Raw genomic sequence first — 10,467 nt, forward strand, 5'->3', positions numbered from 1 at the left:
CACAGGACATCCCCCTGCTCCATCGTGGGTCTCTCCATGAGCTGCAGGTGGATCTCTGCCCCACTGTGGACCTCCACAGGCTGCAGGGGACAGCCTGCCTTACTATGGTCTGTACCATAGTCTGCAGGGGAACCTCTGCTCCTTCCCCTCCTTCACTGGCCTTGGTGTCTGCAGAGTTGTTCTCTCACACATTCTCACTCTGCTCTTCTCTGGCTACAGTTGTTGTTGTGCTGGTTTTTTCCCTTTCATAAATATCACAGAATCACAGAATATTCTGAGTTGGAAGGGACCCACAAGGATCATCGAATCCAACTCTTGAGTGAATGATCCATATAGGGATCAAGCACACAAAAAATATGTTCTCCCAGAGGCACTACTACCATCCCTGATGGTTTCAGCCTTAGCCAGCAGTGGGTCTGTCTTGGAGCCAGCTGGCATTGGCTCTGTCAGATGTAGGGGAATCTTCCAGCAGCTTCCTACAGAAGCCACCCCTGTAGCCCCTCACATCACTACCAAAACCTTGCCATGCAAACTCCAAAGGGGATGGACTTGCATCTTTCCAAAAACCTGTGAATTGTGATACCCATCTCTGACAATGGGAAATATTTTCCCAGGCTGGAAGTTCTTGTAAGAAAAAGAGCTAAAGAATTTCAGTATGTGTTACAATAAGAGATAGGATACTACTAAACAGCTGTACCTCATTCACTTTGCATTCAGTTTTCCCTCTCGTAGAGTCACTGCAGAAGAGACAACAGGATAGTGACTCATTTCCAGGGGAAAATGTGGTTAGTTTATCTGACATTATATTCAGAAAAAAGATGAGTGAATCAATCAAATAAATTATTTTCACTTGCTCCTTTGATCTCTTCCCAATCTTCCTCTCTCTCAGGACACTGATGGCTACAACTACTTAAAATCATATGGCTGTTTTTCTAATGCCAGCACAGTATGGGCTTTGCCATTGCTGATCCATGCATTATAGAAGAACATCACTTGCAGAGAGGAAAACAACAGCAGTAATAAAAGGCCAGTTTAACTGTTTTCACTCTTGACCGTTAGGGTTTTTTTCTCTTCCTTGTTTCATTCCTTCTTAATTTATTTTCATGTCGATATCGTGTGTTGATAAAGAAGTCCTTCACAGCCAAAATGAATCCAAAGATGAATGGATCTTCATCACCAAGGATGGGCTTTTCTACAGTCTCTCAGTTTTTCACCTTAAAGAGGTTAGGACTGCTTGGCTCTTTTTCCCTATTATACCTCCAAAAGCACACAACATCTTGAAACTAATTTTTTTACTTTTCCTTTGTGCTACTTCTTTCTCCCTCTATCATACTTCAGGTATCTTTTTCACTCCCTACACTCTTGGTAGGCTTTTTTTCCTGAAAGCACATTCTGCACCCTTTATTAGACTGAAAGTTTGTGAGATGGATGTGACTGCATACCATGAAAAGCAGAGTAAGGTTCTGGGCCTGTATTCAGTATCTCAGATGGACCAAGAGGTGACCAAGTAAGAAGGAAATGGTCATTATCTGCCACACCAACCCTTAAAGAAAATGAAGGAAACATATTTTCTGTATCCTGAAGTTTATTGTCTGAGATAAGAAAGAGGAGAACTATCCAGGGTGGTATGTGCAGCAGAATGGTGAATGTCCTTCAGGAGATCTGGGCATTCCATAATAACCTCGTACTGTGGAGAGAGTGGGCTCTGCCTGTACTTGTTTTGCCAAACAGGATGGCTGTTAATCAAGAAACCCATCCTCCCTTAACTGGCAATGACATTGAGATAAATTCCTGCTTTCTCACAGGCTCTGCTATTTTCACAATTTTGGAAGAAATATGTAGTAAAAGTGCATTCACCAGTGTACAGGAAAATTCACATGAAAAAACACTTCTGCATTGCTGGGATATAGAAACAGTTTCAGTGATCTCTGCTTCAGGTTTTTACCTTGCACTGGAGTCTGAATGCTGCCATCGCACTTTTGAGTATCTGCATTAATCAGGACTATAAAACCTAAAAAAAATTATGAGTCTCTATGAGAAAATTCATTTCTGCTGCAACTTGTTAGCAGCTGTGTGACAGCAGTGTTGCTGCATTGTCAAGGGGTGGATTTACACAGCACTCTGCTGTGTACTGGTGGGCTTGTTTGCTAAGCTCTGTAAAGTAAAGCAAGTGCTGCCTATGAACAAGTTCACCTTCCTTCACCTCACTACCGCTCTGAACTCTAATCTCCGCTTTTGGGGAAAGCACTGGAGAGCCTCCCTCTTTCCAACCATAGCAAAGCTGGCGGCAATATCTGGGTCTTGCTCAGAGGCAGATGGCAGCGAATGCCTGGCTGAAGGGCACAAGGGAGTGGAGGATGCTGGTGGCATGACCAGAAACATGTTCGTGCTGGCAGCAGTCATGGTGTCATTTGCTAGTGCCTAGAGCTTCTGGCTGATTCCCAACACAAATTTGGCAGCACTTGCACCCCCTCTGTGAGCTGAGCTGGTTGGAATGGGGCTTCCCTGCTCTCAGCTACCTTCTTCACCTGCTGTAGATTTGCTTTGAAGAACTCATGTAATTGCTGTGATCAACACAGTACATTTCGAAAGGCTTCCTTGAAAGCATGTGTCCTGTTAGAGCCATAGTTATTGCTCTGCAGATGTATTAGAAATGGATTTATATATCAAGGGACAATTGTTTAGGTCAGTTGAAGTAGGCACAGCCATTCCCTTCTTTCTTTAACCCGTCTCTGGCTGGGCTGTCTGGTTCTGCCCCAAAATGTTGCTAATGTCTCTCTGTGCCACATAGACTTATAAATTCTCCTTTCATTGTGGCTTGTAAACACACAGAAATAGTGGGGAATTCTGACCATGTACTTTGAATTTTGCATCTTGTATTACCGTGATTTCACCAGTTGGCTCATACAGCTGAAATGGCCGGAGGCTGCACCTGAATGTCTGAGTGTCCCAGTGCTGGTGTATTTCTGCTTCTTGTTGCAAGATTGGGAAGACTTGCATCTTTCTGGTCCTGGTGGAGACTGAGACCCCACATACAGTACTTGGAGTATGGTGCTAAGGGTTTCCTCTTATTAACCAGACCACAAACCATCTGTCAGGCCTTTTCAGTCGCTAATTTAAAGGACAGATGGATCACCATGAAAATAGTTCCAGCTAATTTAACTTGTCAAATACAACTGTCTAAACCCTATCAGACCTTGCTGGAAAATATGCTCTAAACAATTCCAGAAAAAATAGTCTTTAGAATAGCTAACATGTTTAAAAACAAATTAAAGCTATCCCATGTGAAACTGCAGAATGCGAGATTGCTCCTTAAATTCTCAAGTAGAACTATTTTTTTGGTCTTGGAGCCTTAAAAAACTGTTAAAAAGGATCATTTTGGAATCTTAGTTGATGATGCCTTGCTGACGTCCTGGCATCCAGGAAGGAATGGTTCTCTTATATCCAGATGAGATATTTCCTGCAGTTCAAGCATGCCGTGAAGGAAATGGCAATTAGGTATTGAATCCCACAGCAGCAATAGCTGTGTGTAAAAGTCAGTCATGCTGTTGCTGTGAAAATTGTTTACTTATTAATTTTTAAAATATGACCCTAGCATTACTCTTTCCACAATCTTGTAAATATTTAGCAAGACTTCACTTCCTGTAAATTGCTTGATGTAGGACAACAGTGATTTATACATGTGTAAGTATGCATATATCATTATCTGTGTGTGATACTACTTCATGGCTACTGAATCAAAAGTGTTGTGGGAATCAGTTACTCATGAGAGTACCTGTACTTCAAACGCTGCACTCTTAAATAGATCACTTGCTACTTTCTCATCTTTGACCACTAATTGCAGAGGGCAGCTCTGAGTTAAATAACCTGCAGGGCAAGAATTATTTATAACAGATTACACACATAGGACTTTGATACATTTTTTAATGCTGTGGACGAGAACATTAAACCCTAGAGGAGATGGTTGCATCTGTAATCACAGCTTGAAATGCACTTGCTGTAACAGGTGACACCACGTATCACAAATATCAAATACTTAAATTCTTTTTGTACTTGGCTGAGGGTAATGAAATCTTTCAAAGTGCTGTGAGGCACATCCATGCAGAAGTATGTTTTCCCTGGAACTGCACGTCTGGAGAGCTTTCCTGCACACGTCTCGGGTGAGGTCCTTCTGTTATGAAAAGCGAGTCAGTGTCTATGCGTAAGCGCAAGCGTGTGTCTGTGTGCGTGTGCTGGAGGAAAACGTCAGCTCAGACTTTTTCTTACTTTTTGCATTGACTGAGATAAACCCCTGTGATCTCCTGCCGTTTCTTCTTAGTAGACTGTCAGAAGAAAGATACTTATTCAATATATAATTTCATTTTATAATCTTAAGAATGCATTTGTTGTTAAATTTAAGGAGGAGTTTTATCATCTACCAGAGCTAGAATTTTACCCAGTGTAAATTAGCTTAGAGCTTCTGAGTTCTGTGAAGATGCTGTGCAATAGATTCTCATCTCTTTTGTGTGTGGATGCAATAAGGGAAAACATACGTTACACTGCATAAAAAGAGAAAGGGCAAGAGAGGGGAAGAGAGAAGTGAGAAAGAGGAAGTTTTTTCCTAAGAGGCAAAAATTAATTTCTCCAGTGTTCAAGGTTTTGGGGAATAAGGAAATATTTGCACAATACTGACTACCTGATTGAAAAAAATATAGTCGAGGGACCCCATCCTCATTAAGTAACTGGCTGAGAAAAGCAGAGGCACAGCATTTGGAGCTGATAACTGAGAGGGCCATTCTGGGAAGTTTCCCTTCAGATTAGTCAGAGCAGAAACAAAGCTCATTCTCCAGACATGCCATCAGTTGTGAAGCTTGTTAGGATGCTTCTCAATACTGAATAACCTGTCACTCAGAAACCAGAAACAGTCAAGTTTTGTTACAGGGTGCAGCAGTAGGCACCACCTGTCTCCTTCTCTGGAGTTCAGTATTCCCATCACTTACCTGAAATCCAATTTTCAGGTGGATCTGAACAAATGTAGGTGTTTTAGAAGAGTTATAAAAAACTCAGTTTATTGTTGCTTCCTCCTAAAACTAGGCACTTGTGATGGATTCTGTTTTGAAATTGTATGTGGACATGAGAAAGGTTTTTGTGATATTTTATTTGCAAGAGCCAATCTGTAGTAACCAAAACCTACTATAAGGAGGCATCAACTGAAATAAATTTCATATTAAAGTTTGAAAAACTAATGAGATTCAACATCCTTGTATGTTTCACTACATCATCGTTAAAATGTAAAAACTGCTGTTTTCCAAAGGAAAAAGTTTTCATCTTGAAAAGTAGGGTACTTCAAAAAGTGTCTAGAACTCGAAATTTGCAAAATTGAAATTTTTATCTGTTTCTGTCTACTGTAATTTTCTTGGGGTTTTAAGTTCATTTGAAACTTTTAAGAGTTTGTTTCACCTGATTTTTGTCAAGAACACTTTTGTTCACCTAGAAGCTTGTGTGGAATGGGCTTACTTCTTCCCCAGTTGCTGTAATGATTACAGACAATGAGCTCACCTGTTCAAGTGAAGCTCAGGATTTGCTTCATCAATTGGAAATTTATGACTTGAGGAAGCTCTCTAATACTTTTTATGCATCTATCTTCCCTTCCAGTGGATTAGAGAAAAGTGAAAGGGCTCCATTATAACTACAACCAACGTGTATTCTAAACATTACGAAAAGCAGAAAAAATTAGAGTTGTTGGGCTGGTTTCACTCTTAGCTTGCCCCTTTATCTCTGTCAGTTGTCAGGTCCTCTGAGTAGCTGGTGGCACTGGGTAATATGTGTTCTCCATATGCTTTCCTGTAAACTGGACCCAGCAGAGCAATAGCTACATTTCTGAGCATTTAGCCTTTATCTGTCCCACGTCTGTTCCCAGTTAATTTTGTAAGTAATTACAAGTAGATGGTATTTAGCCTTCAGTTCATTTTAGAAGAAGCAGTCTCTGTGTTTCTGTGATGATGTTCCCTTATTTATGTGGCCAGTATTTGTACCCTTGGTTCGAAGCAATTGTATTGTTACCATGCCCTGATGAGCCTTTCCTGTTGCCACTGCAGCCTTGAAAGCTGGAAATTGCAAGTGCTGCAGGTGGTGAGCAGCAGGATTTGATTAATCCAGATTCCATTTTCTCATAGTTGAAAAAGGATGGGGGAAAAGTGATGCTCTGCAGCTGAGTGTCAAACCTAGTCAGAAATACTGCAGCTATGGGGGTGATGATATGGGTCACAGAGCAATTTTTTTGAGCCAGGAATATATAGTGAGACCATACCAGAAAATTGTCAGGGAGCATTGCTTTCACTTGTGGTTATGTAAGAGCTCAGTGAGAAGGTCAGACTGCAAGGCAAGTGCTGCTTGTCCACTGTTACATTAAAAATGTGATTTTCACCAGAGCTACAGGCTGAGCTACAGGCTGATAACATGAGACATAGGAATGGCATGAATTTGGTGCTCAGGCCTGTATCAGAGGATCATGCAGTCTTCACGCAACCAGGAAAACCCTCAACTGCTGCCCATGAAGTACAGCCTTTTCGTGAAAATATAATAACATAAGAATAATACCCAGAAATGAAGATGATTTTCATAAATAACAGTGGCAACTTCATCCACTTCATCCTGACTCCCTTTTGCTACAGATTCACTGGTGTTTGGGTTTTTTGTTTCTGGGTTTTTTTGCTTTTCTTGTGTTTTAATTTAATCATGTTCTAGATCCTTCTCTGTTGCCAGTACTGTACAGTACTTCTTTCCCATGCTCATGAAAAGTGAGGAGGCTTTTTGATGCCATGTGGCATCATGCTGAGCACATAAAGTGGGGGGAGAAGAAGGAAAGGGTCTTCCCAAGTAACCCTTACCTGAGATGGAGCCCTGCCTTCTTGGAGATGGCTGAACACCTGCCTGACATGGGAAGTGGTGAATGAGTTTCTTGTTTTACTTTGCTTGTGTGTGCAGCTATTGCTTTACCTGTTCAACTATCTTTGTTTCAACCCACAAGTTTTCCCACTTTTACTCTTCCAATTCCCTGCCCCACCCTAGCAGGGGTGTGGTATTTAGCTGCCAGCTGGGGTTAAACCACAACAGCTCTTCATGGTTGTGTGGGGCTCAAAGGGTTCAAGATAATGACAGATTGGATTGGCATGTGCTAGATTGAATGTCTAGCTGTTCTTACTGTGTAGCTATTATTCTGCAGGCTCTGTGCTTGCCATGGCACTTGCTTGCCTTACTGCTACCATCTGCATTGACTGGGGCATGGAATGGCATTGGCTGAGTGCAGTTATTTCCTGTAGGGATTGTGTTCAGTTGCAGCTGCCCATCAGCTAAGTCAGGCATCATCTTGTGCTCTTGTGCGTAATCACAGCACAGAGCTGCACCCAGCTTGTGTCTCTTTAACAGCAGGATGTTTAAGCAGCTTACTTTCATGCTGTTGGTAGCTCCTTCTACCACTAATTGGTTTTATAGGCACACACCTTACTTGGATCTGTACCGCAGGAAGGGGAACGAAGAAGCTTTAATAGGCACTGCTTATTATGTAGTGTATTTTATGGACTTGCAATTCCTTGCTCTTATTCTTTAGCTTGGGTTCAGTATTAAAGCAGCTACTTATGTAGGACAGTAATCCTGCAGAGAGATCACTGGCGAACAGAACATTCAAGCTCACATTGCTGTGCATGTGCTCAGGAGAATCCAGTCACCCTTCTGCAGAGTAACATAATGTCAGCGTTTCTAGATGTTCACATGTACCTCTCAGCAACCCTATTGTTCCTCTAACAGGATTCACTTGCTGCCTTTTTTTTTTCTCAGATGTGGAACTTCCTCAAGTCCTTAAAATCAAAACCAATGTCAGCTCTGTCAGGACAACTAGCACACACCTGCATCTGTGGGTGTTTTCAACTTCCCTGTGGCTGGACCAGTAGGTCATGGTGCCTATCCATGCCAGCTGATAGCTGCTCTGCATCTCCATCACTGCCACAGTGCATCCCTTCTTTGGGGACTTGCTAAGTCTGAGCTGCTGCCTTTCCAGCCAAACAGTTCATTTTTATCTGTCAGTGTTTGGTGGCTTACAGTGACTCCTGGGAGTTAGGGAAGATCGTATGAATTGTTACTGGCAGGAAGGACGAGATAAGTAGGCTAAGGAGAGGAGGGAGTAATCTCTCTGAGGTGTAACTGAGAGAGAAAGATAAATCAGACCTTGGACACTCAGTGTCAGGGAGCAAACCAGGGCTCTTAATTCATACTCATGGGCATGCATCAAATAGGAGTCCTGCCCATCTTCACATGTGGCTTTCCCACAGAGTATGGAAGGAGGGAAGGAATCAGGGAATGATGAATGCATTTGGCAAACTGCTGTATTAAAAGTGAATACCTCCACTCCCCTGTCCTACAGAAACTGGTATAAGACTGGAAGAGTACTATGAAAGCTCCCATTCAGGGGAATTTTCCACTTGGTTAATATACATATGCATGCTGTGTGCTGCTGGGATGCTGGCAGAGAGGATGCAGGGACTACAGAATGAGTGGCTTCTTTGGTGCTTTAAGTACAAGAAAAATAGACATGGATAATGATAAGAAATGGCTTATAAAAGCTAGCTCTTGAAAGTGCTGTAAAATAGCAGTTATTCAGGAACTGAATGGCAGCGTTTCACAAAAGACTACTTATCAGAGACCCCACACATCAAGCTGAAATGGTGATTTTTGTATTTCTATTTATTTCAAATTTTGCATTCATTAGGATTGATATAAGGTTAATAAAAATCCCCAACATTTCTGACAGTGCCAGCAAAGAGTGCCACTTGCACCTTTCATTTTTCTCTGCTCTGAATCTCTGCAGATCTGTAACCTAGGGGAAGAGAAGACACCTGTAGCTATCCGAATATACTGGAACACAATGTGCATTGTGGAAGGAGATGATCCCAGGTTCCCCACTAACCTAGCTGAATTGTGTCACTTGAAATGCTGAGCTCCTAGAGGAAAAAAAAAAACAAAACAGGCCAGTGCAACTTCTCCTTGCTGTTTTGGTTGTGTTTTATGAATCAGAACTGGCTGTGGGTTCCTGCCACCATGGAGGTATTAAAAGATGTGAAACCCCGGTAGTCAAGCATCTCCTTGATGCAGATGCACACCAGATGGGGTAAGACAGTACAACCCCTGTCCTTGATTTTTGCCTGAATAAAATTGCTTCCTGATTAAATGCTGGCTCTGATAATCACCATTTACACTTTTTCTTAAGCATTGTATGGCAAATCTGGAACATAAATTTCAGTCAGAAAATAGGCATATCTTGGAATACTGCAAAAGCTACATTGTTTTTCCAGGCTCAGGACTTTCAGAATAAGAAGGTAAATTGGAATGAATGAAGAAACTATTTTAATGAACTTACGATGCATGTATCTCTTTGTACTTTTTTCCTAGGTCCATGCAAGGTTCTCCACACATTTGTTGTGTCATTTAGGGTCCCACATACAGACCCTAACTGTTATAAAATTCATACTTTTGAAATGATGCATCTGCTTGCTTGAATCTAAAATTTGGCACAGGAAGGCAATTTAAAATTTGAGTTTCTTAAGAGGAGCCTCTAAAGCTACCTTGCACACAGGAAAGAAAGACGACAAAAGGGAGCTCAATCCTCCTATCCCCTACTGATGTCAACTTTGTCTCTGAAGAAAGTTTCACCTTCCTCCCAAAGGTCAGATTACCCAGGAAAAGTGAAATTCTAGTTTCTTAAAGGAGGTTTCCTAGCAGGGCACTTCAAAGAGTGTATTTTTCTGTTCTAGTCTGTGTCTCTGAGCCCCAGCACCCCTTCCATTTTGCTCTAGATAAAAAAGCATGTTGTGCTTCTTCCTGTTACACTTATCAGCATTACAATGCTTACTTTGAGTTTGTTCCTTGCTAAAAGCTGAGGAGATGACACATTGTAAACAACATCTCTGCTGCCAAGGCCAGTTTTGCATACTGAATTTTGTATTTACAAAGACTTGGAAAAAAGTGAGATCAATTTACAGATTATGAAATATGAAAAGGAAAAGAAATTTTATTCTTTTATTTGTATTCTATTTTCCCATTTTTATTTTTTTGTGGGAAAAATAGAAAAGGGAAAATAAAAATGGAAGAGGAAGAGTGTGTTCTTTCCCTCATCTCAGGGGCCATGAATATTTTTAATATGAAAACTGAGATGTTCATACAAATCTCAGATGTCAAAGAAGGGCTTTAGGTAATATGTGTAACTACTGTCTACGCATATTTTTGTGAAATTTCTATGCAACCTACATAGAAATCTCATAAAAATATAGATATAAATTTTGTTATGCAGCTATCTATTTATCAATCTGTCTCATATCTGTCTCAAGACAGACTGGAAATGTTATTAATTGGCAATGTTTGTTATTTATGCAGTGCTTACAAATGTTAAAAAAACCAAACCCAAGACTCCACAGATATTGTTCTGGTCTACCAGAA

The sequence above is a fragment of the Corvus moneduloides genome, chromosome 1 (assembly GCF_009650955.1).
Source record: "Corvus moneduloides isolate bCorMon1 chromosome 1, bCorMon1.pri, whole genome shotgun sequence".
Classification (NCBI taxonomy): Eukaryota; Metazoa; Chordata; class Aves; order Passeriformes; family Corvidae; genus Corvus; species Corvus moneduloides.